We start from the raw sequence: 27,424 nt of genomic DNA on the forward strand, positions 1-27,424 counted from the left end.
TGTAGTTAAACAATCACTTAGATATTCAGACGGTTTTAGTGAAAATTATGATGGTCCATATTTTGAATATGGAGGAGAGAAGATATTAAATTCAGAGATGATATTCTTTCCACATAATTGGGTTTGTGTCAGAGATCCCACCTCTACCCATAACGAATATAGAGAAGAATATGATAAGTCTGCTCTTCTTGACCAAGAACTTTGTCAAGGAGGGAGGTTTCCAGCCACTATGCATCAGAAAAGACACACAGGAGAGAATCTGTATACAAGTAGTGAATGTGAGAAATCATTCAGTAAGGATTTACACCTTACAAAACCTGAGAGGAAATATTCAGAGAATCCTGATGAGTATAAGCAATGTGCAAAATCTATCTCTAAGAATTCAGAACTAAGTTCTAACCAACCTAAAACAAAACCAGAAGAGCAACCCTATGAATACGAAGAATGTAGGAAATTTTCCACTCAAAAGTCAGGTCTCAGAAGGCATCACAGAACTGACAAAGAACAGAAGTTTGATGAATGCAACAAATGTGGAAAATCATTTAGAATGAACTCATACATCACTTTGCATCAGAGAATACACACAGGAGAGAAATCTTATGAATGTGACAAATGTGGAAAGTCTTTCAGACAGAAGTCAAACCTTACTGTTCATCAGAGAATCCATACAGAATAGAAACCTTATGAATGTGAAAAGTCTTTCACCTGTAAGTCACACCTTGCTGTTCATCAGAGAACACACACAGGAGAGAAACCTTATGAATGTAAAAAATGTGGAAAGTATTTCAGATTAAAATCACACCTTACTGTCCATCAGAGAAAACACACAGGAGAGAAACCTTATGAATGTAATGTTTGTGAAAAGTCTTTCACCTCTAAGACAGACCTTACAGTTCATCAGAGAACGCACACAGGAGAGAAACCTTATGAATGTAACAAATATGGAAAGTATTTCAGAAGAAAGTTTCACCTTACTCTCCATCAGAGAAAACATACAGGGGAGAAACCTTTTGAATGTAATGTGTGTGAAAAATCTTTCACCTGTAAGTCAAACCTTACTGATCATCAGAGAACACACACAGGAGAGAAACCTTATGAATGTAACAAATGTGGAAAGTATTTCGGATTAAAATCACACCTTACTGTCCATCAGAGAAAACATACAGGGGAGAAACCTTTTGAATGTAATGTGTGTGAAATGTCTTTCACCTGTAAGTCAAACTTTACTGTTCATCAAAGAACACACACAGGAGAGAAACCTTATGAATGTAACAAATGTGGAAAGTATATCAGACAGAATTTTCACCTTACTGTTCATCAGAGAACACACACAGGAAAGAAACCTTATGAATGTAACAAATGTGGAAAGTCCTTCATCCGGAGTTCATACCTCAGGAAGCATAAGATAATCCACACACATGAGAAATCTTAGGAATGTGATAACTTGGAAAGCCTCACCTGGATGGAAAATAAGTTTGCATGATAGATCCAAAACCTGAAAGAAGCCTTGTGAATGTAGCAAATGTGCAGCCTTTTAGCCAGAAGGCATACCTCATGGTTCCAAATTGAATGCACACATGAGAAAAATCTTATGAATGAAAAAAATGTGGAAAGTTTTCAAGAAGTCATAGATAAATTTTCATCAGGAAACACACAGGAGAAAAACATGAATGAAACAAGTATCAAAAAAGTCCTTCACTTAGTAATCATGCATGGATGAGTGTTTATAGAGCACATAAGCACATAGAGCACATAAGACAAGGTATGAATAATACCAATGTAGAAAATCCCACTTCGACAGCATAGCACAGTGTTCATCAGAGAACTGAATCACATAGGAGAAAAGAAAACTATCAGGTCTAACAAATATGCAATTTTTAATAGAAGTCAGTCTTCAGTACATCCAAGAACATAATAAGGAGAGAAAATGTGAGTATAATAAATGTAGACAAATGTTTAGCCAGAAGTTTCACAGGTTTCTCTACATATTTCAGAGACCTAGAGACAAGACAGAATGTCGAGTGACTATTAGAGGACGTCTTTCAAGCAGAAATGAACCTTCAGCCAGCATTAGAGCACTCACACAAAAAAAGAAACCCAATATAGGGAAACCTTTGGCAGAAACCTCTGTAAAGTATAGAGAAATCCTTCATGGCAGAATTAAGCAAGGTGTAAGGGAAAACCACTCACTGAGGCAACATTTCTCATCCTCGCATTGTGTAGAGTAGGGATGATGCCCCTTCATGTTATTCAGGGGTTGGACCAAAGGGATGGGTATCAATTACTTCCAGGCTTGACAAAGAATTAAGATAGTGAAATTGTTGACTTGTGTCTTTTATATTGAGGAATGGATGTTCAAGGAAATTTAATAAACACTTCTCAGAAACAGGAGCTCTGGACCTTTGAGATTGAACTCAAATCATCCAGAGTGGTTTGGTAGTGATAGATGGGGAAGGACTATCTATCATGCTTTAATCCAAGGACATGAGAGCATCAATTTCTCCACTGTTTCTAAAAGTCTTCCACTATATATAACACTATTACTATTCCAATTCATTTTTTTAATGGAAGGTCGGTTGGAAGATAATACTGCTTGCTTATTACAAAATGTGCACAAGAATAAAATCTGTCTCATCATCTTTCATCCCCAAGTTCATGAAACATTCAGAAAACCTGAAAGAATACATATTTGGGAATACATTTTCTTTGTGTGTAGATACAAGTCTTGTAGATGGAACTCAAAGCTTAGTAACTTTCCTTAACTACTTTTTCTCAAGGCTAACTTCTAGCACTAGAATCACAGTTCCATTTCTAGTTTCTTTGGTGGAAAAATGAAGACATGATTCTTAAGCATTTCGGTTTGGATGAGTAATGCCAAAATGATGTTACTACATGCTGTTTTCTATTTACTACTGATGAGTCTGTTGTGAGTTTTTCACTTGTAGAAAATGCTATTGTTCTTCTGAGTAATAAAACACTAGTGTGGATATTGTGGAGAGTCTGTGTTTTCTCACTGTTATGGAGGGTGAAAGTGAATTTCTCAAGAGGAGCATATTGCTTTTTCTAGTTCCAAATTTCTAGTCCTATAACAAATTATAAGTTATGGTTTTGATAAATTTAATTCTGTAGCAATTAAAAATTAGACTCATGGAAAAGTGATGGACAAAAGCTAGCTAGAATACTTACAGATATCCATGAGATTACAGAGGTAAGCAGAAAGAGGTAAGACTGTGCTAGATATTTGGCAGGGTAAAATACAGGCGAAAATGATCCTTGTGGGCTGCCTGGTGTCACATGACAGGGGTGTCTGGGTGGAGGGAATTGGTCCAGGTGCTCTGAGGGAAGCCCAGTGAAGACGGGGAGGGAGTGAAGGTGGCTTTCACAATTAATTTCCTTGGATGTTTTTTGGGGTCATATAAACTTCCCCCCCTTACCTGACCAGGATAGGGGACATTATGTGATGCTATATGCCTGTTCATGTCTTGACTCCTGTTTAATAAAAAGTTTCTTCTTCTTGGCAGTGTTTTGTTTTGAACTGACTATGTGGCTCTACCATGATTAGGCAAAGTATTACTGCTAAAATTCCAAAAACTTTAAATGGTCAATTTTAGCATTTAAGTGTGCTCTATAATCTGTGCACAAGCATTTCTGTCTGTCTATATGTAAAATATGTAAATAGTAATGGTTCCAAAGTTACCAAGTATTCTGCTTGCTAAAAATCTTTGACAGTGGAAGCTGTCATTTAATCGGAATTGCTTTGTGACCTGACTATAAGCCAAATAAATAAACAGGCAGTTTTAAAAGGCCATGGGGAAGGAGTTAGAAAAGATTATTTCCTTTCCAAAGTCAATGATATTGGTAATTAAGTTGGCTGTTATTTATGTTATTTCTTATGTCTATCTATGCTAAGATTAAATATTGTACCTCTGACCATGACTGGTAAACTAAGGCAAAGGTTTTAATTCTCTGTTTCCTCCCCTGTGCACTGATCAACTCCCTTTATAATCAAGTGACCAAAGTGCGTCAAGATGCAGTTTGCTCCTATGCATGGGAAATACGTAACAGCTGCATAAACCATATATATATGGTACTGGGTTACAAAAGCTAAAGTTGTAAAATATGAGGGATAATTGAAATCCCAAACGCTCTGTATCTGCTCAAAATCCTAAATGGCAATCACTTTTGAGCTGGCCCAGCCACATTAATTGATCAGTTAAGGAAAAGTGGTTGTGACCTCAGATTAGGTCCCTAATGAGATTTATCTAAAGGCCTACAGGGGTAAGCATCCTTGTAACCACTACAGATCAGACTCCTCACTCAACCAGACAAATGCATTTACAAACCAAAATGTTAAACAAGATATGCTGCTATAGCCCAAGAAAGGGTCTGTACATTTGTTAAAGGTTAAATGTTGTATGACTTTAAACAGGCTGCCCAGAGCAAGGGACAGTACTTAGAATGTCAATCACTTGTAGTTTAAAATATCTACCAGGTTTTACTACAAAATTCTGACAAGCAATTGTTAGTCAATTATTAACAAGTTATAGTTAACCTCTATCTCATTTATCTCCTTGTTTCTTAAATTGGAAATATAAAGAGCTTTTATGACAAAGATTCCTTTTGCCACAGTTCAAAGCCATCCTGAGCACAAAGAATCTGTCTAAAACTCTATTTCCCAGCTAATCAACCAAGAGCCAGGCTAGAGACATGGCTCAAGAGACTCTCACCTCCAAGGAACTCTTAGGTAGTAGAGCATTTGCCTTGAGCAGAATTGGTCAGGAAAAGTGCCCAGACATTGAGTTCAAACCCAGTCAATCCCAACGAGGACAACCTATCCCAGCAACAGACATTGAGAACCCCCAGGACAAATTTAGTCCAGAAAATGTACAACTATGGAGAGGAGTAAGAGGAGATTACTTCCTAAATGGAGTTAATTTATGCTTGCCATTTCAAAATTAATCAGAGCAGGGAGATCAAGAGAAATAGTTGCTTGCCCACCTAATGTCCATACCTGTCTAACTTGTTAGTGGACAGAAAGTTCTGGTCTTGTTTTGTTCCCTGCTATTTGTATTTATAGTAGCCTCTTACTGGTACTCCCAAGCTGTCCATCATGTTCTCTGCTACTTGATTTCCCAAAAGACCTTATACACCCTCTTTCTGCCTTTCTGCCCTGAGTATTTCTCCTCCTCTCTAAGGGGCCACAACTGGGCTTATGCTCCAAATGGAACTTTTCCAGCCCGTGGCCAATATGTGTTCTCTTATGCCATTTGTGTTAATGTTTAACTTGTTACCTTGTTAACTTGTTACCTTGTCAATTTTTGCCTGATCTTTCGAAAAGTCTCTTTTAACAGGATAACAGCCCCCACCGAGCACACCACCTGGGAACACGTCAAGGCCATCCTGTTACTACAGGCAACTGGAGACATTATTTGGCCAAGCAATAAAGCAGGAACCCCTTACTACTTACTACTTTGCCCATTTACAGCAGGAAGACACTCTAGGAGAAACGACCTCCACCCATAACCCCCGGCCTGGTACCCCTATTTTTATTAAACAACAAATTGGGGAATGTAAGCATTATGCCGTCCTATGGTACTCAGCCCCACCCAGACCTGAGTTCCTCCCAACCCTGAAGTTCCCACCATTCAGCTGCCCCCTCCCTCTCTCTGCCCAGACCCATCTAAGCACCCATCTACCTCACTTCCTGCCACAGACCCCCTTTCTACCTGGATAGGGACAGATGCCATGTGCTCCATAAACCAGGAAAATATGGCTTCTTTAATAAACCTTATAATAATCTTTCTCCAGTGCCTGCCTTCCTATGTGTGGTCCCCTGGGATGAATGTGAAGGATCCTTTCACCTTATAGAGATCCAGTCCCTGCCACAGTACCTAACTCACTGAGAACCACACAAGCTATTTTTCCTTCATTACACTCTGTCCACTTCACTGTCCTGATGACATCACTCCTTATGACCACTTCCCCAGGGTCCTCCAAATCAAAGGGACAAAATTATCAGTACTCTCTTTCTCTCTCACTGCACTCTGAAAACCCATCTATAATTTCTGGATTTCCATTGCTAACATTCTCTATTTGGACATCAACATAAATAAAAAGATGATGCATAATTTCGGTTTCATGAAATTCTATCACTATATTTACCTTTCCTTTTGTTTATGTTGGTAGTTAGCTTTAAACTCATGGTGCTGTAATTCTTGGCTTTTATGTTCATGCTTGACACTCTACTCATGCCACATATTGTGTCATGAGTCCCCTTGTCTAATAAAGGCAGTGAAGGGGTGCCCCCTGTTATATTTATTATTCCAAGATGTTTACAAAAACTACACTGGAATAACTATGATATTTTAAATAGAAAAAAATATGTATATATATTGTGGGGCATGGACTCTGGGCCTGGGCTTTGTCCCTCAGCAATTCATCTCAAGGTTAGTGCTCTAATACCTGAGCCACAGCACCACTTCTGGATTTTTGTATTTGTGCAGCATTGAGGAATCAAACCCAGGGCTTCATGTATGTGAGGCAAGCACTCTACCATTGAGCCACCTTCCCAGCCCTATAAAAATGTTTTAAAAAATGGTTTCATCTCAGAACCTTAAATAAAACTTAGTAATTTAATGGAATTTTGTTGCACATTTAAAAATAAGTAAAACATTACAGAATTTTTTAAAAGATGAGGAATATAGATTAAGTAACAATGAGCAGTCTCATGTATAAAAGCAGCATTCAAAAAATCTGTATGCGGAAGTGGCGCTGTAGCTCAAGTGGTAGAGCGCTCGCCTTGAGCTGAAGAGCTGAGGGACAACGCCCAGGCCCAGAGTTCAAGCCCCACGACCGACAAAAAAAAAAAAAAAAAAAAAAAAAAAAAAAATCTGTATGAACATACTTTCATACCAATAGCTCAGATTTCCCGTTCTCAGGACTTTGGACATGCAGCTGAGCATGTCCCAACTGTTCACAAATACGAACCTTTTGGCGCTGAGTGACAGTTTGAGTAGAAGTCAAAACTTCATTCATAATCTCATCATCATGGTCGGAGGTCATCATAGAATGTTCACATTGAGCTCCTGATACCATACACACTTCCAGAGACAGTATTTTTTTAAAAAGTGAATCCCACAATCTCATGTTAGTAGAATGTCTAATTATACAATCATTTAAAAATGACAAAAAAGAACATCAATCAAAATATACTTTCACTGATTATGAAAATTTCAATGTAAATTAAGAATATAGGTGACATGTAAAAAAAATAAAATTGTATTGGAGGAAATCCCATGTCTGCAGAGCCGCGGGAGCCTGTGAGCTAGGAGATCCAGGGACAGAGCCTTAGCCCCGCCTTACAGATATTCCATGGATACTATATGTTGGAATCATGTATTTCTGTGGAAGAGTCTATCTCAGTGTTCACACCTTTGACTTCAGGACCAGATCTGCTCTTTGAGACAAAATTGTGACCCAATTAATTCCAGGTAAGGGCAAAAATGGCTCACATTCCATTATTTGTAAAGTGAACTGCTGTTTGTTCTCATTATTTTTGCTACACATTTTACTTGTATATAAATGTTTTAGCCAACCTAAGAACAAATGTAGAAACAAAGGTGCAGTAAAAATGAACTCCTTGGTATTCATTATTCATGTATATCAAGCAGAGCATTAAACAAAAAACCCTATGTATTTAATTGGTTTTTCGAATTTTTTTGCTTTTGTAATTTTTTTTCTTTTCTGATACGTGCCTCAAATACATGTACTGTTAAAAAGAAAAGTCGTGAACAGGGAAATAACTTGAGCTGATGGCTAGCTTTGTTTAATGTTTTTGAAATTTTCATGAACAATCCAAGCATACTTGTTAAGAACACAAGTATTAAGTTCATGTAAGTGGAATAATTTTTTTTTTTTTTTTTTTTTTTTGTCGGCCGTGGGGCTTGAACTCTGGGTCTGGGCACTGTCCCTCAGCTCTTCAGCTCAAGGCGAGCGCTCTACCACTTGAGCTACCGCGCCACTTCCGGTTTTCTGGTGGTTTATTGGAGATAGCAGTCTCACGGTCTCTCTTGCCCGGGCTGGCTTTGAACCGCAATCTTCAGATCTCAGCCTCCTGAGTAGATAGGATTACAGGCGTGAGCCACCGGCGCCCGGCTGGAATAAAAAAAATTTTAATGGACTTTTTTCAACTACTTTCTCTACAACTTTTTATATAAAAAATCTTTTGGTTTTGAATCTCCTATAAAGAAATTTTACATTATTAAAAAGTTGTTCCTTAGTCCCTTTTGTCAGACTTTGGACATTTACCAATTTAAAGTGCAAAGTTTATCATAACTACAAAACATAACATAAACATAACAGAAAAACCTAAAAAGAAAAATCTAACTACTGGCAACCTCCCATATTCCAACTCTTCCCCCAACTCAACAACATTTTTCTCCCTTTGGGGCAGGGAAAACTGATTGGAAAAGTAATATATTCAAGTTAAAATTTTAGTATCTGGGGCTGGGAAGGTGGCTCAGTGGTAGAGCGCTTGCCTGGCATGCACGAGGCCCTGGGTTCGATTCCTCAGCACCACATAAGAAAAAAGAAAAAAGCCGGAAGTGGTGCTATGGCTCAAGTGGTAGAGTGCTAGCCTTGAGCTGAAGAGCTGAGTGACAGTGCCCAGACCCAAAGTTCAGGCCCCACGAACGGACCCCCCCCCAAAAAAAATTTAGTATCTGGCATTTTCTAAATTAAGAACCCACAGTGTTCTTGGCCCATCATGACAGTGCGTATTAACTGTAAATTCTGTGCTTCCAAGTCAGTTTTGTTTTGTGAGAATTTCTTGATACAGTTTGTTTTCAATTTTGGTCATTGTGTTTGTCAGTTGCATAGGATTACCTTCCTTTTTGCAGCCTTCTGTCTTGTCATCAAACATTCCTCTTTGGTGGCCATGTACTTGGGTAAAGGCCACATGAACTTTCTGGCTCTACTCACAGTCTAAGAACACTTGCTTCCTTTGCTTGCCTCCAACAAACTATTTCCAACATCCTCTACTGCAGCACATGTCTCCATAGATGATGCAATTTTGTATCTCCTATAAATTCTATCCTGAATGGGCTGTCTGTCATTTTTGCCTTTAAATCTTTCTTCTTTCATTAATGATGGGGCTGTTATACCTAAATCTCACCTTACAGAATATTTCCTCGGTTCTTTACAGGAAACACCAAAGAAAAATACAATTTTAAAGGTGTGTTTATTCTTACAAAATGTAAGTTCTTCCAGAGCAGGAAAAATATTTTCTGTATGTTATATTGTGTGTAGTAAAATATAAATGCTCAATGAAGAGTGATGATCTGAGGCAAAAAAAAATCTGCTTTTTTTATTTGAATTATCAGCCATACCAATTACTTTTTTGAGTTTGATATAGTTTTAAAATAAAAAGTTATTTCAAAGACAGACAGATATATAGACACACACATATATGTATATAAACACACACATATATTGCTTTGGGGTTAGCTGTAAGATTACATTTACATAATTTGAAATATAAAAATCAATGCTATATACAAATCAGTACAAACTCATCCAGTTAATTGAATTCTCCTCTAGCCTATGATTCTTTGGGTCTGGCTTGTTTGACTTATTATGTTTTCCAAGTGATTCTATTTCCTTACTAATGTGTCAATGTCATTCATTCTGACAGAAGCATAGAGTTTGGTTGTGAATATATATGACATTTTCTTGATCCATCATTGCTGGGTGATAGGGGAGCTCTATTGAGGAACCTCTATACTTAATTACAGAGTATTTGAACAAGTTTACATTTCCACCAAAAGTCTAGTAATGTTTCTTTTTGGCCACATCTCCACCAGCCCAGCATCTGTTATTATTAATTTTCTTCATAATGGTTATTCTAACTGGGGTGAGTTGGAATGTCAATGTTGCTTTGATTTGCATTTCCTTTATGATCAGAAATTTTGCTTATTGCATCATGTGTCTATTGGCCATGCATATTTCTCCTTCAGAGAAGTTTCTCTTTAGCCCACTTATTAAGAGGTTTGTTGTTTCTTTGAGAATTTTTTTGGGGTGGGTTAACTTTTGGGACTCTATATATATTTGAGGTAAGAGGCAATTGTGCGTTGCAGAGCAACTAAAGTTCTCCGAATCTTCGTGCTTTTTATCTATCTATCTATATGAATTCTCTTCTTAGTCAGATTTGGTATGGATCTGTCAAGTCTGTTTATTTACTTAAAAAACCAACTCTGATTTGTTGATTCTTTCTATGTTTTATTTTGACAATATTTAGTTATTTCTGATTTTTTTTGTTTCTGTCTACTGCTTTGGGTTTTGGGCTTCTTCCTGTTTACAAGGAGCTTGAGATACATAATTAAAATATTAATTTGAGATTTCCTCAATTATTGATGTAGGCACTCTGAGCTATAAATCCTCCAGTAATTACTACAAATACCTGAGGAGCTGGTATTTTGTGTGTTTTTTTGTTAAATTCTAGAAAAGTTCAGATTTCCGTTCTAATCCCTTCAGTGTTGCACTGGTCATTCAGCATCTTTTTGTTCACTCTTCATGGGTTTGACATTTTTTTTTTTTTGCTTTAGCTGTTTAATTCTAAGTTTATTCTGTTATGGTCTGACAAGATATGGGAATTAAAATATTTTTTCTTTCAATTTGGACAGAATTTCTGTGTGACTAAGGATATGTTCTGTTTTCGAGAATCTTCCATGAGCTGATGTGAAGAATGTATATTCTGACGCTGAATGTATATTCTGTAGATGTCTGTTAGGACTAGGTGGTCAATAAAGTTATTTAGGTCTGCAGTTTCTTGGTTGAGTTTTTCCTGGATAACTAATCAATAGATGGGAATGATGTGTTGAGATGTCCCTTTTGGTAAAGTAGAATTTGGTTGATGAAATAGAATGCTCCAGGATTCAGGTCATTGATATTTAGACTGGCTATATCTCGTAATTGAGAGTTGCCTTTATCAATATGTAATGTCTCTTCCTACTAATTTTAATTTGAATTCTATTTTATCTTATGTTAGTAATCCTACTGAAGCCTGTTTATGGTGTCCATTTGCTTGAAAAATTTCCTTCCAGCCTTTTAGTTTGAGTACGTGTTTGTTTTTGTCAATAAAATGTGTCTCTTGTTTTTTTTTGATACGACTATCTAATCTATGTCTTCTATTTGGAAATTTAAATCCATTCATATTGAGAGTTAAGACAGAAATATCTGATAAGCCCTGCTATGTTATACCCCTGCTGTTAGGAGCTGTTCCTCATCTATTGTTAATATATTTACCTTGTTCTCTGGTAGGGAGCATTTTATATAACCAGTTCCTGTTCTTCTTGATCTTCTCTATGTAGGATATATTTGATTAATTTCTATCCAGCTGATTTGCTGGATATACGTTATTTCAAGTTTTCTTTGTCATGAAATATGTTTATATATCCTTTAAATGTAAAGGAGTGTTTGGCTTGGGATGAATTGGTAGATGTTTACCCTTAATGTTTGTCATATATCATGTCAGGCTCTCCTTTTTATCATATCAACTAAGAAATCTGTATTTATTATGACTGTATATTCTTTATAAATAATCAGTCTTTTCCAGCTGTAAGAATCCTTTCCTTGATCTTTAATGATCCTCTAATGGATTATGATGTGGTGGTGGATTTTTCAGTTCTAGAATTCTCTGTTTGGAGTTCTAAAGGCTTCTCTTCTCTGAGTGAACCTATCTCTTTGGATGTTTGGCATGTTCTCTGCTAGAATTCTGTAATTTGTTTCCCATCAATTTAGCTTCCTGCTCTTCTCTTTCTTGATACCTATCTCCCCGAAATTTGATCTTCTGATTCTTGAAGTTCTGCAAGATCATTTCTTATTTCTTGGATTTGTTCTAAATGATTATCTCCTCTTTCCTATTAGACCTATTCTGTCTTTGACACTGAGATTACCTTCTATGTCATCTATTTGCTATGATGACTTTCTACTTTGTTTTTTATTTCCCCAACTTCTAATTGGTCATTTTTAGGGGGTCTTTCTCTTTATTAAAGCTTTGTTTTAGGTCCTGTATGGACTTTCTGCACTTATTTTCTTTGGCTGGGGGAGTGTCAATGGTTGTTTTCTGTGTCTTCTCTCATATCTTTTAACTAGGCATTTATTTTTTCTTGGACTCCCTTGCCTTCTCAGAATTTTTTTTATCTTTCTGTTTGTAGTCTCCATGAATTATTTTGCTAATCTTTGGTTGGTCTCATCTTGTTCACAATTTTCCTTGTAGAGGTTTTCTATCTTTCCATTAATCACATTTTTCAGCAGTATTTGTATTGTATTTTGATAACTAACTTTAAGGTCCTTGTCTGTTCCGATGCCTGGTTATTTACTATGTGAATTATACTACCTTGACATCATTTTTATTGTATTTTTCTGATTTGTTCTGTCCATTTGAAGGTTTTATTTTGGGGGAATCTATGATCTTCATACATGACTCTCTGTGTTCTTGGGTGATTTGCCAGGTGTTGGTTTTCTGTTGTGATTGGCTTTTCTGGAATTACGTTTTTGTCCAGTCCATTAAGTGTAGGAGTAGAAACTAGTTGAGGTGAGATGTTGTGATGTTCAAACTTGTGGTTCCAGCCACAATTCACACTGTCCAGTGGTATGGTGAATTGTCTCTGTAGATGGATGTGGCTTTCTCTGATATACATTTCTGTTTCTGCTTTTTTCCATGTTGCCCTATTTCCACACTGCAGATGTGCTTTTGAATATGTTGGCCAACACAGTCATGGCAGTCACTTACCTGTCTGGGTAACTTTTCATTGATTTTTGTTTTCTTCTGAAGACAGTATAAACTTATAGCTGACTTGGTGTGATCCTCTAGACCTGGAGTACCTGCTAGGACTCTAAATCTCTGTTTAATTAGAGAGTGCTAGGGTAATTTTCTGTTGTTCTTCTGTCATTGTTTTCTCTCTTCCTCAGATTTATTTATTTATTTATCTTATTTTGTGTGTGGGGGGGTGTCCAGACGTGGGGCCTGAAATCTGGGCCAGGGTGCTGTCCCTCAGCTCTTCAGCTCAAGGCTAGCACTCTAACACTTGAGCCACAGTGCCACTTCCTTTTTTTTTTTGCTTATGTGGTTCTGAGGAATTGAACCCAGTGCCTCAGGCATGCAAGGCAAGCGCTTTATCACTGAGCCACCTTCCCAGCCCAGATTTATTTATTTTTATTGTGGTCTTTTTCACATAATTTAGGATTTGTGATTGTTGTATCAGGTTATTTTTGTTTTTCTGTTTGTGTTACTTTGAAGTAGTGATTTCAGGCTTGTATGAAGAGACAGTAAAGTATAAAGGTATGCTACTATATTGAAGGAATGAGAGCAAACATTTTAACTTTTTGATACCCAATTAAATTAATATTAACAAAGGCTAATTAAAATTATTACTTATTTACATTTCAGAGGATGAGTATAGTACTCTTGGATATCTTGGAAGAAAAGACGTTAGACTCATTATAACTGATGCTTTACATTGGAGTTGCTATCTAAACTTTCTTCTTCAGAAAATCAAAAGCTCCATTTCTTTCATATTAGCACTATAAAATCATAATAGCTGCATGTTGAATTGTTGTCCTCTGCTATTTTCAATTCCATTTTTCATCCATGAGGTATCTAGGGCTTTGAATGACCACTTCCTTAAAAATACCTATATTGCTTATATTGTGATGTAAATCTCAGTAATATTAATATGAATTTATCTGAGTCTCATCTTGAGCTACATTCATATGAAATTTATTCAGTATCAAGCGAGGAACCTATTTTACTCTTTTCTGTGTTTTAATCAATAAATCAAATCTCTTTAGAAATATGTTCTCATCTTTTATATTGCTCTGGTAAACATCATGTGTTTCTAATATTTTACTGAAATATATATAAAGTCTGAAATAGGAAGAGACCACCCCATTATTAGTTTAAAGCAAACCCTTGAGGACTCCTTTATATGTAAAAATAAAAAAGTCCAATGTACATGTTCATACATGAACAATCTAGTGTTTAAGTAAATTAGTCACAAGAACTACCACATCAATTCTCAATTTGCTTAAAGGCAACAAAATATTGTCTTCATTAATATCACTCATTTTTAGAAAATGATTAGTCAATACAAAGTTTATATTATTTTTGAAATTTACAAAATATAAATTACACCCAGATTTGCTGTCAATATCCTGTTTCCAGGAATACATTTATTCAGCAAATAGAGAAACAAAAAATAAGGGTTCGTCACATAGAATGCAAGATGTAGTAGAAGACTGTCTGCTTAAGATTATAAGTACATGCAAATCTTGTGGTATATTCAAAGTTACTATGAACATTCATAAGAGGATTTGTGATCAGAAGTGATAGGTAAGCAAAGTAACTGGAAAACTGTATATGTAAATTGAGCTTTCAATATAGGATGTCAAGTTTTCCATACATGAGTCTACAGAAGATGATTGTGTATCTCTAACACACATACAGTATTCTACATTTTCCCACATACTCCTGTTCTCTTACCTCAGTTCCTGATCAATATTCCTCTACTTTCATTATGTCAATTTCTACTAAAATAACAAGGTGGGTGTTTTATTGATCTCTAGATCCAATACATTTTAGTATTTTCGAGTAGTAGTATGAATTCATGGAGTGTGACTTGAATGTACTTGATTTCAGGGAAAGATACAGGTCCAGGCAAGATACTTAAGTAAAGAAAAACCTATGGAGGAAACACCAATCAACTATAATAACAAAAGAATGGAACTGATGTCTCATTTGTCTGGGTGGCAGCAGCTTTGTGTGTGTGTGTGTGTGTGTGTGTGTGTGTGTGTGTGTGTGTGTGTGGAGAGAGAGAAGAGAGAGGGAGGGGGGGGGAGAGAGAGAGAGAGAGAGAGAGAGAGAGAGAGAGAGAGAGAGAGAGAGAGAGAGAGAGAGAGAGAGAGAGAGAGAGAGAGAGAGAGAGAGAGAGAGAATTTTATTGTGGCTTCCATATTTACAGTCCATAGAGCATTACTTGTTAGGGAGAAGGTGTTCATATCAGAGCTCTGATAGCACTAACCCTTTTTACTGTGATAAACACTTGCTTAATCTCTAATTAAAAAGGGAAAATAAACTAACATCTTACACGATTGTTTTGACAATTAATTAGTATATTAAAGGCCAAAGGGAGGAATTGGAGATCAATATAATCTTTTTCCTATCTTCAGAATATTACACAGCAATAGCTGTGATTTTAGGAGTCTCCTGCCATGTACTGACAGCTGAATTACTAATATACTTAACAACATGAAACATATGATAGAGAAATAAATCAGCCAGCAAGCACAAAGAACTGGTGATAAGATTTGACTTTTGAGCCGGGTTGCCACATCTTTTAGGAATGTAATTCCTTCATATGAACTTCAAATTTTGTGGCTTTCCCTGTGTGATTAAATGGTAAGAATGTACTGTAGAAACAAGAATTCCTGTTCATCCAAGTAGAAATTGCTCATGATCCCATCCTCACATTGCAAATTTCCATTCCATGTACTTCAGCACCTCATCCTTCCCTCTGGGAGACAGGAAAAAAGATAATTTTGTTTGATTATTAGAGTATGCAAATTAGTGTGTACAGGCATGATTTGTATAATTACAGAAGTTTGTAATAAATGTAAGCAGGGATTATGTCACAAATAAAACTATAATTAAAATCACATAACAAGACTAGAAGTCACAGTATTTTGTGCAAGAAAACATACATTAGGTTAGTTGCAGAATTTATTTTTGGAGAAAACTTTATATTAAAGCAAATGAACTTTATCTAAGGATTGAAACATCTTATTGAAAAATATATTTCTTAGACATATTTTGCTCCATAATTTTAGGGATACAGGTGACCCCATTGCAACAATGAGATGTACAAGACATTATGACGAAAAGTGAACTTTACAACTTTGGCGGGGGGGGGGGTGGAGATGGGAAGGGATGGGAAGGTGAAACAAAGGAGGAGGCAAAAATGCTTGATAAAAAAATGTACTCATTAAATTGCCCATGTAATTGTAAACCTTCTGTACGGTTTTTTCATAATTAAAAGAATAATAATAATTTAGTTTCAAAATGCAGTTAAATTTTAGACCTACACGCTGAGCAAGAGATAGGATAAATGTGAAATAGAGGCTTGCTATTAACATTATAATTCAGTTATATGTAGACTTAGGAATAGGCAAGGTGTTGCAGTTAGAGTTGGGGTTAAGATGAGAAAAAGATATTGTGTAAAACTGCAGCATATTTTAAGAAGAATGACTAACATCAAAGTTACAATAAATGAAAACCAGTGTCAGTGTTACTTTAAACATTCAGATACAATTTGGTTTAAAGTGAGTTACTGTTTTAGTTCTGGTTAGGGTTAGGGAAGGACAAGCTTTAGGATAAAATTTAGTTTTCAACTAAGAAGTAGAAGCAAAAAATGTGTGATTGATTAAATAGAGACAATTTTCCTTATATTAATCATTTGGTTTTAATTCAGATTGTGATTAGCATTAGGTTTCTGGTTAAAGGGGGTTGAGGATAGAGTAAAGAAATGGATTAAACTGGTGGCTCATGCCTGCTATCCTAGCTACTCAGGAGACTGATTTCTGAAGATCAGAGTTCAAAGCCAGCTCAGCAGGAAAGTCTGTGAGAATTTTATCTCCAATTAAGCATGAGAGAACCAGAAAGTTGTGATGTGGCTCAAGTGGCAAAGTGCACACCTTGAGCTGAAGAACTCAGGGATCATGCCCATGCCTAGAACTCAGGGATAGGATCTAGGCCCAGAGATCAGGCCCCACGACCAACAAAACAAAAATAAAGAAATGGCGAAAATGTTAGGTAAATTTGAACTCATTTTATTTTCTAGGAATTCAGGAAATGCTGGGATAATGGAAGTACAATGTATTTCATTATATTAGCGTTTGAAATCAATGGGTACAATGATTCCTTTTATGGAATAAGATAGGTTCAGAAATAAGAGTGAGAAAATCTGTAGGGTTTTGGAAAACCTGCAATTCATTTCAAGAATTACAAGTGGAATTTTTGTTAGGAGAACACAAAGTGAGCATTTTTCATAAATTTTAGAATTGGGATAGCATTAGTGTCAAGGTTATGGTTAGGATTCCAGCCATGGTTAGGGTTAGAGTGAAGAAAAAAAATGGGGCTCAAATTGAAGGTAAATTTTCGAATAAGCCTGGTAAGAATTAGAGTGAATGCCAACTAGAGTATTGCTACTAATATTAGAATTTACTTGCAATTAGGCTTATGTTTATTCTCAGTGTTCCAGTTAAGATTAAGTTAGGGTTAGAAAATGACTAAGATATTGGAAAAAATTGAGACCTATGTTTGGAAGGCTTATTTGAATCAAGTTAGGATGAGTGAAAAGTAGTGTACTTGTGTGAGTGTTAGTATTGACATATAATTGGGATTAAGATCAGGATCAGCATTTTGTTCTGATTATGATTAGTGTTATGAATAGGAATTTTTTGTATAAAATTGAGTTTTCACTACAAATAGAAGCAAAAAAAATGTCAGGCTGAATAGTAACTAGAACATTATCATTATATTTATTTCTCGGTGATCATTCTTGTAATGATTAATGAGAGTTTTCCAGACAGGTTTAAGTTGAGAGTTAGCTTTAAGTAAAGGACTAGGTGGTAAGTAAATCTCAAACTGTTTTAGGATACAGTAGTTTAGGAAAGGTAGATCAATGGATAATACAGTATTTTTAATGATAAGGGAATTTGAGGACAAATAACATAATGGTTCAGGTTAAGGAACAAGATAACTTTAGAGGTAGAGTCAGGAAATTTTTGGGAATTAGGGCAAATTGAAATTCATTTCCACAGTGCAAATTGGAATTTTCGATAGAATGAATAAAAACTAGAGTATTTTTCTTAAACATTAATATTGGACTCTCATTAGGTGGAAAGTTAGGTTTCAGTTCCAGCTAGTCTTAGTTTTAGCATTAGGCAAATGGAAAATTTAGGGTCAAACTGGAAGTAACTCTTCAAATAACCAGTCAAGTTAGAATTAGGATGAATATGAAATAGGAAACTGATAATAATATTAGGATTAGGGTATGATTAATGTGAGGGTTAGACTAAATGTTCCAGTTAGGATTCAGGTTAGAAAAATGGCAAGATATTGAGTAAAACTACAAACTATTTTAAGAAAGATGAGTTGAAACAAAGCTGGGAGGAATAAAATCTAATATATTTGTGTGGCTTTTTGAATCCAAAGGCAATCGGTTCTAGGGTTAGGGTTATTTTTCTAATTGATGAACTAATGAATTAAAGGCACAATTATTTCATTCTTACAAACCAAGACAGTCATGATTTTGAGAACAAACTCAATTTTCTGCATGAAAATGTGTCTTGTAACCAGGATTAAATAATAATGAACAGGGTGTCATTTATTAAAATTAGGTAAATTGATGATACATCCAAACACATAGGATAGTAACTCAGTCATGTTACTGGAAAAACAGATATTCTACTTGCTCTAGCTGGGAAAGATGTGTGTGTATGTGTGTGGGAGGATGGAGGTGTGTGTACCCCCACAGGTTTTCAACTCAGGCATGAGTCCTTTTGTCAGCTTAGTCTGTGCAAAGATGGCACTAAACCACATAGCCACAGGTCTTCTGTCTTTTTAGTAGTTAATTTGAGATACAGATCTCATGGATTTTCCTGTCTGGACTTACTCTTCTTTTCCCCAGAAATCCTTGATTAGTGTTACTGTGGCTGCTACCACAAAGTGACAATTCATTAAACTGGGAGCAATATGGGAGTGCTTGTACAATATATAAAGAAACCAGTTCATTAATTTTGGAGAATCACATTAGATTGCCTTCAAACAAATTGTTTCTGATGAGTTTATCTGAAGCCCAAAGCATAATCAAAACCTACTAGCTACAATGTATGAAGTAGCACAAATTTATTGTGTAGAATATGTACAATGAATTACATCCTGAATCAAAAGTCTTTCTTGGTTTGCTACTTAAAAACAAATCAGAAATAGAGTGTCACTTAAATGAAGTCTAGACTGGAGGCCTGTAGTGAGCAGGAGAGCATCTGCTCAGTGAGCACAAGGCATGGAGCCCAACCCCCAGGACCATAAAGGAAGAAATAGAAGAAAGTGAAAGTGTAGGAGAAAGAGGAAAGGAAAAGAAGAGGAAGGCGCAAGAGAAGAGGAAGGGCATAGCATGATGAAGAAGAAAATGTACAGGGAGAAAGTAGAGGGGAGGAGAGAAGGAAGAGGGAAACAGGACCCTGGGGAAAAGAGCAGGAGAGGAGACAGGAAGAGAAAGATAAATGCAATATAACAACAAGAATTCTTGGAAAACATTTTGCATAAGTGATCTGCAGGATTATTTTCTAATCAGAGAGAGAGATACCACAATGACAATATGGGTGATACCTATTGCTCAGTCATTTTATTATTTTTCTCCAGTGAGGAGATCAAAAGAAATCCTGAGTTTGGTATTTTACAGATACACTTCAGGATTTCTTTTTCATGAATCAAACTTGGGAAAGAACAAGATGCAATCACCCTTAATTTAAAAAGGAAAAGAAGCTATATTTATTTGTATTACTGTGTATGAAGAAATTCTGGAGATTTCTGGCTAATTCAGAGGGCCTCATGCCAAAATATAGGGCAAGAGGAAAGTAAAACTGTTTTTAAAGTGTAATAGGTTATAATTTATGCAAAGTTTTACTGGATGTCTTTCCTTTTTATTTCTTTTGCCACTTGTTTAGTGCTGCTGCAAGGCTGCCTTTTCAAGTCACCACATGAGGATGTGAGGGCGATCTGGCCGCGACATCTGTCACCCCATTGATCGCCAGGTTTGATTTGGCTGATCTGGCTGGGTAGGCAGGTATCCCCTTCCTCCCTCACCACTCCATGTCCGTCCCTCCTGAAGCTGCGAGCTTGGTCGAAGAGGACGACCATCCCCGATAGAGGAGGACCTTTTCAGATCACAACAGAATAAACTTAGAATTAAACAGCTAAAGCAACAAAAGGTCAAACCCATGATGAGTGAACAACAAACTGCTTTATGACCAGTGGGGCACTGAAGAGATTAGAATGGAAATCTGAAAGTTTCTGGAATATAACAAAAATGAACACACAAAATATCAGCTCCTCTGGGACATATTAAACACAGTACTTAGTGGAAAATTTATAGCTTTGAATGCCTACATCAAGCAATTGGGGAAATCTCAAATCAGTATTTTAATTATGTACCTCAACCTCCTTGAAAAAAGGAACAAGGCCAAAGCCAAGTAGAGGGAAACAAATAAAAATTTAAATCAAAAGACAAAGATCAACATAACAGAGCTGGTTCTTTCAATAAATTAACAGACTTGACAGAGCCTTACCAAAGCTGACTAAAAGGAGACATTTTGTAGATAGAAAGATAAGTAGAAAACACACCGATTGGGAGAAGATCTTCAGTTGCTCTGCAACGCACAATGGCATCATATCTCAAATATTCTTAGAAGCACAAACGTTAACCCTCCCAAAAGCAGAAATCCTTAAAGAAACTACAACCCTCATAATATAAAGGGGCTTAAGATTTAAAGAGAGACCTCTCTGAAGAAGAAATATGAATGACCAATGGACACATGAAGAAATGTGGAACATTTCTGGCCATAAAAGAAGTGCCAATCAAAGCAACATTGAGATTCCACGTCACCCCAGTTAGAAGGACCATTATGAAGAAAATTAATAATAACAGATGCTGGGCTGGTGGGGAATGGGGCCAAAAAGGAACATTACTGCACTATTGGTGAAAATGTAAACTTCTTCAAATACTCTGTAATGAAGTACAGAGGTTCCTCAGTAGAGTTCTCCTATCACCCAGCAATGATGGATCAAGAAAATGTCGTATATATTCACAACAAAACTCTGTGCTTCCATCAGATGAATGACATTGCCCCATTTGTAAGGAAATGGAATAATTTGGAAAGATAACAAGTCAAACAAGCCAGACACAAAAAAGTCATAGGCTACATATTTTCACTCATTTGGAAAAACTAGAATATGTCTAGGATATTCACAATAGCTCAATAGCAATATGCATATCACCATATAAAATGATGCTTATACAAATGATCTCCAAGAAATGGATACAAGATGATGGTACAGTGAACTGTTTTTAGTTGTTTCTATTTAGATTTACCCTTTGGTTTATTCCCTGTAGTCACTGTTTTTGATTTATGTACCCTTTGTCTTATACATGTTAATCTGATTTGGGGAAGCGAAGGGAAATCACAGAAATGGTGGGACAAAGATTAACCAAAGCAACAATGATATACACTAGACCCTATGTTACAAATGAACTTTACAACTTGTGGGATGTCAGGTTTGGGGGAAGCAGGCAAAAATGAACAAGGGGTAACACTGTTAAAAATGTACTCATTACTTATGTAACTGTAACCCACCCCTCTTTATTTCACCTTCATAATAAAAAATACCAAAGCAATAAGAGAACTCATCCAAATAGAGAAAATTAAAGACAAAAATGAGACCAAACAACAGATACAAGCAAAATTGAGAATGATATAAGACAGAACTTTGAAAACCTTATGCCAATCTCCTGGGGAATCCTGGAGAAATTGATGCTTTCCTATACTCGATCTGAACCAAGGAGAAACACATAAGAAGAAATGAAAATGAAATGTCAATACACCACATCCCATTCAAGAATAATCTAGGACTCAATGAATGTACCATGAAATTAACGCCTGCAAAGAACTTACAATACACAGATCTAAGTCTTTAATGGAATAGAAAGGGAAATGGAATTATCAAACAAATTCTATGAAGCTAGAATTAGACTCTTCGCCAAATCACATAGGGACTCACCAAAAAAAGAAAACTATGAACCCAACTCTTTGACAAGCAATGATGCAGAACTTCTTAATAAAATTCTCGCCAACCAATTTCAGCAACTAACAGAAAAGTTATATTGTATAATCAAATAGGATTCATCCTAAGATACAATTGGATTCAATATTCTTGTCAATAAACATCATACAAACCATCAGCAAAAGAAGGGACAAGAAACACATGATTGTCTGTAGGGATGTAGAAATAGCTTTTAACAAGCTCCAATACAACTTTATGATTAAAAGGTCTGAGAAGCTAGAAATACATGGAACATTCCTCAATATAATACATAGTATGTATATGGCAGAGATAATTAGCATTTACTTAATGGTGGAAGCATGAAGACATTAAAATCAGGAATGAGAAAAGGATGTGCACTTTCTCTACTACTATTCAGTATGGTAGTGGACTTTAAAGCAAGATCAATAGGCAAGAGAAAAATATAAGTATTCAAATGATTTTTTTCCTTTCTTGCAATTGTTTCTAACATATTTATAAGATGATTTCTTTGTTGCTTTGTATGTCCCTCCCCCATGGTATAACCCATGCTTTAACTGTATTTGATGTTGGTATAATTTGTGGAGGGGAAGGGAACAAAGAAATCGTTTAACTAGGGATACAGGTGGACCCATTTCAAAATGAGATGTACAAGTCGTTATATCGAAAAACGAATTTTACAACTTTGGTGGGGGATGGGGTGAGGTTTGGGTGGGGTGGGGGGAGTATGGAAAGGTATGGGAAGGGGAAACAAAGAGGAGGCAACAATGCTTGATAAGAAATGTGCATGTTATCTTGCCCATGTAATTGTAACTCTTCGGTACGGTATTCTCACAATAAAAATATAAATAAGTAAATAAAAAGAAAAACATTAAGGGGATCCAAACAGGGAAGAAGTAAACCTATCCCTTTTTACAGAAGAAATGATACTGCATTTAAAGGACCCGATAACTTATTTCAACAATCTCCGATGAGTTAATTGCTTTCAGAAATATTGGTTTGTGCCAAGAAATACAGATATCCTTTGATTTTTATTATAGTCGGATATTAGGACTCCCACAGAAACCAAAATCAGAGGATGCTAATTAGTCTGATAAAATGCATGATAAAATTTTATAATTAATATAACATGAAAATTTTAATATTAATAACATTAAAAATAATTGTATTCACATTATATAATGTATTGAAATCCTTTAGTTTCATCAATTTTTACAATATAACAAAATGTTAATTGTTTGCAAATCTTATTTGATGACGTATAAAAAATGAGAAAAAGATTTGCATACATATTACTACAGATGCAAACAGATTCACCTGGTTATTTATGATCCTTCATTTGTTGGTTTCATTCATGCATGGAGAACATGCAAAGAATTGAAAATTGCAAACTTGACTTTACTAAAGGATTAATTGCATGGAGGTTATGTTGCGACAAATAGATTTTGACCCATCCTTTCTCCCTCCCTTCCTTCCTTCCTTTCTTCTTTGCTTCCTCCTTCCGTCCCTCCATCCCTACCTCTCTCTCTCTTTCTCTCCTTCCTTCCTTCCTTCCTTCCTTCCTTCCTTCCTTCCTTCCTTTTTCTTTCTTTCTTTCTTTCTTTCTTCCTTCCTTTCTTTCTTTCTTTCTTTCTTTCTTTCTTTCTTTCTTTCTTTCTTTCTTTCTTTCTTCCTTCCTTCTTTCCTTCCTTCCTTCCTTCCTTCCTTCCTTCCTTCCTTTCTTTCTTTCTTTCTTTCTTTCTTTCTTTCTTTCTTTCTTTCTTTCTTTCTTTCTTTCTTTCTTTCTTTCTTTCTTTCTTCTTTCATCCTATATTCCTCTCTTCCTTTTACTCAGAATATCTCTTATGGCTATAGAAAAATCCCAACTGTTGTACTCTATGGTGTTATGAGTAATTATGAACAATAACTAGATTAATATTAATTTTAATAACCTATGTTATATCTTAACACAAATTATACTAAAAACAACTTCTCAAATGTTCCAAGATATGTAACAAATATTCCTTTTCATGATATTATTTATTTCTTCAAACTAAAATAAGCATTTAGACATAATAGTGTGTGTGTGTGTGTGTGTGTCTATGTGTGTGTTGTTCTTGTGATTTTAACTTAAGAACTATCTCTTAGTTTTTGTTGATTATTTCCTCAAGGATATTGCTCTATCATTTGAGTCACCATTCTATTTCTGGCTTTGTATGTGTGTGTATCTATGTGTGTGTGTGTTTTGATGTGTGTGTTTGATTAATTGAGATGTGTCTCACAAACTTTCTTGGCAAGGCTGACTCTGAACCCCATCTTCCTGAGTAGCGAGAATTACAAGCTTGAGACATCCATATTTAGCACAGATTTAATATATCTAAGAATAAAATAAATTGTATTATTTGAATTCTAGAGGCTCAATTTAACAAATTAACATTTAGATATTTATTGTTATTAAGCCTGAACTTGCATTGTGAAAAAGATTTTTTCATTTTTATGAAAAAATATCCACTCAAATGTTTAAATGCCAGAATCTTTAAACAAATTGAAATATTCTAATATTCAAAAGCAAAAAAGGGATTGTTAATCAAATTTCTCATGTAAGCTAAAAACAAAAGGCTCTGTAAGGCTGAATGAAGCAATTTTTCATTAAATTAAATATTATATACTGTGGTCACATGAATTTATCTTCTTTTAAACCTAATCTTTTTTAGGTTTTGTAGATTCATACATTTTGTGAGTATATAAATATCTTTGTTACTAGTCATCTATTTCTGAGGTTTGATTACAAGTCATTTCAGAGAAACACTGAATTTCATGTATTTTATGTCAACAGTGATTTTTAGAAATTGAATCAACCTCAGTATAAGATAACTAAATCAAGATATTTAATCACTTATCCAATTACTCCTATAGACTTGAAGATAACTAATTTTTGAATGGTAGGAAATTCATATTATACCTATTCTTTAAAGAATAATTCTGATAAATGATCGTTATAGTATTTATTTTTCCTTCAACTTGAAGTAAAGAACCTCACTATTGATGACAAATACTTGAATGGAAATGCCATAAAATTATGAAAAATTCAAGTCATTATGAGTTAGATGAAATAGTCATTTTTGAAGGTCACAAAATGAAATCTCTAAGAGCTTCCTTATCTATTAAATAAAATGTAATTGAGCTCAAAATATTTCCTTCATCTCTCCAGCAATGGTATAAGCAAACCACCTCTATGCCAAATAGCATCTCTCATATTTAGGAACAGAAGTTATCACAATTGTATAGAAAGATCTACCCAGAAATTAAATCTAAAATAATAAAGGATTGGGATTAATAATTAGATTTCACTATGTTGCCATAAAGAGTTAAAACCTTTCAAGTGGGCATAGTTATAGAGATTAGGTCAGTGAGAACTTGTGATCAAAGAAGATTTAAGATCAAAATCCTTTCTTCCTCTTCCTTCGTTTACTTCTCTGTCTCATTCTACTTTTCCTTCTTCCTCTCCTTCTCCCTCTCCTCCCCTTTCTCCCTATCCTACTCCTATTTTTCCTTTTCTTTACTTCCTCACTTCCATGAATACACATACTCCATCACATGTTCCTGATATGGGGTAGTGTACCACCACCAACCAAAAGCAATGAGGATAAGAAATGTAAATTGAAATGAATAAAATCAGAAACCAAGATTAATCTTTCCTCCTTTGAAGTTAATTTTATAAAGTATTTTGTCATATTAATAGGAGACTGACACAGCATGTTCTCATTTATTATAATGGATAAGATTTACTGGAAATAAATCTGGCCAACATTGTCCTAATGAAATAATTGATTAAATTAATATTATATTTGGACAAATCTACTTTAAAATATCAAATATCCTTCAATAAGAGGCAAAAAATGTGTTCAGAGGGACAGAGTAGAGGCAAAGCTAGAGGCTAAACAAGCTCTCGCATAGAAAGCAGTTTTACTCTTCCAATGAACAATCCTAGGCTACAGATTCACACCAAGTGTCCCATCACAGTACAGAGAGTTTGGCCAGAGAAGGAAAATCCAGGCAAGGAGACAGATCAGAGCACTTGCTGGTAGCCACAGTTGTGGCAGCTGTGGCAGCAGTGGCAGCTGCCATAGCCGGCATACCTATAACACAGAGTCCAGGACAAAGATGCCAGACACAGCGGGACAGCAGATTCTACTCAACACCAGTAAGAACTGACAAGGAGCAGATATCTTCATACTGCAGATCGCAAACCAGAGATGGCCCAGGAACCAAGACTCTGACATGACTAGAATTCTGACATCCTCACTTCTTCTCAGGGAGCTGAGGAGGGAAAACCACCACTGGAGATCACCAACTTTGATACTGACAAAGGCCTATTTGAACAGCTATCTCCAACTCCGGACTTGGAAGAAAGCAAGACCCATTTAGGAGGTAACAGGAACCTGACTTGACAGGATCAATTCCACCCAAGAGAAGTCCCCAACCCAGGCAAAGAAGCCCTGCCCTTGGAGGAGTGACTTTATTCACTGGGTAAACAGAGCCAGAGGCTGCCCCTCCCTATAGCAGCTGAGACAATCAATTGAAATTCAGTAAACATAAACCCTGAGAATGGCTCCAGGCTGGGCTGTGTGTGTCTCCAGAGCTAGCACCTCAGGGAAAAGCTACTGTTTGCAGAAAGGCCTCAACCCTACCCAGAACCTAACCTTATTACAGCATCTCAAAATTAGAAGAAACAGCCATCTCCCTCTTTCGTGATACTCAAAGCAGATCTCCCTCCCACTGAACTATCATGGGAGGAGGATCACAAAATTCTGGGTAATGGCGAGCAATTTTCTGCCTGCTCAAACAAACTGACTTAAGCAAACTAATAAAGCCACAGGAAAAACAAACACCACAAGCAGACCAGAGACTCCACCAAGTGACTGGTTATGGACACAGGGGAAATAGAGTATCTTCACATTCTACCCCCCAAAAAAAAGAAATCAAAAAACTCTTTTTTGTACTTTTCTTTAATTTTAATTTTTTAAAAATAATATTTTTTATTAATTTTTTTCTTCTCATCATTATTATTTTAGGTGTAAATGTGTGTGTGTGTGCTTTAAAAAAAAATCTCTTCTGACCTTTTGGTCCTTATTTTTTTATTCTTTTCATTTTTTTCCCTTTCTTTTTTTGTGAGACTTAATTGCTATTCTGATCATCCCCAGATATTTACCCATCGTCGAATATTAGACCTTATGCCCCGTTGTGTACATACTTAATCCAGAAATTTATTACTCAGTTCACAACCTCTTAGGTTAAAATTCTTTAAGAGCAGTATTATGTCTCTTTATACCTATATAATTTTCAAGTAACTACTTTTAAGAATTTTTATTTTTTAGTTTTTTATGTCTCCTTTCTATCCCTCCTTTCCTCTCAACCTATCCTTTAATTCTGTCAATATCGTCGTTAAACACATAATTTTTAAGTGTTTCAGTTTTTAAATTTAAATTTTTGTATTTCCATTTTTTCTTTTTTTCTTTCTTAATCACGCTT

This window comes from Dipodomys merriami, unplaced genomic scaffold (genome assembly GCF_024711535.1).
Source record: "Dipodomys merriami isolate MVZ:Mamm:240054 unplaced genomic scaffold, mDipMer1.0.p SCAF_705, whole genome shotgun sequence".
NCBI lineage: Eukaryota > Metazoa > Chordata > Mammalia > Rodentia > Heteromyidae > Dipodomys > Dipodomys merriami.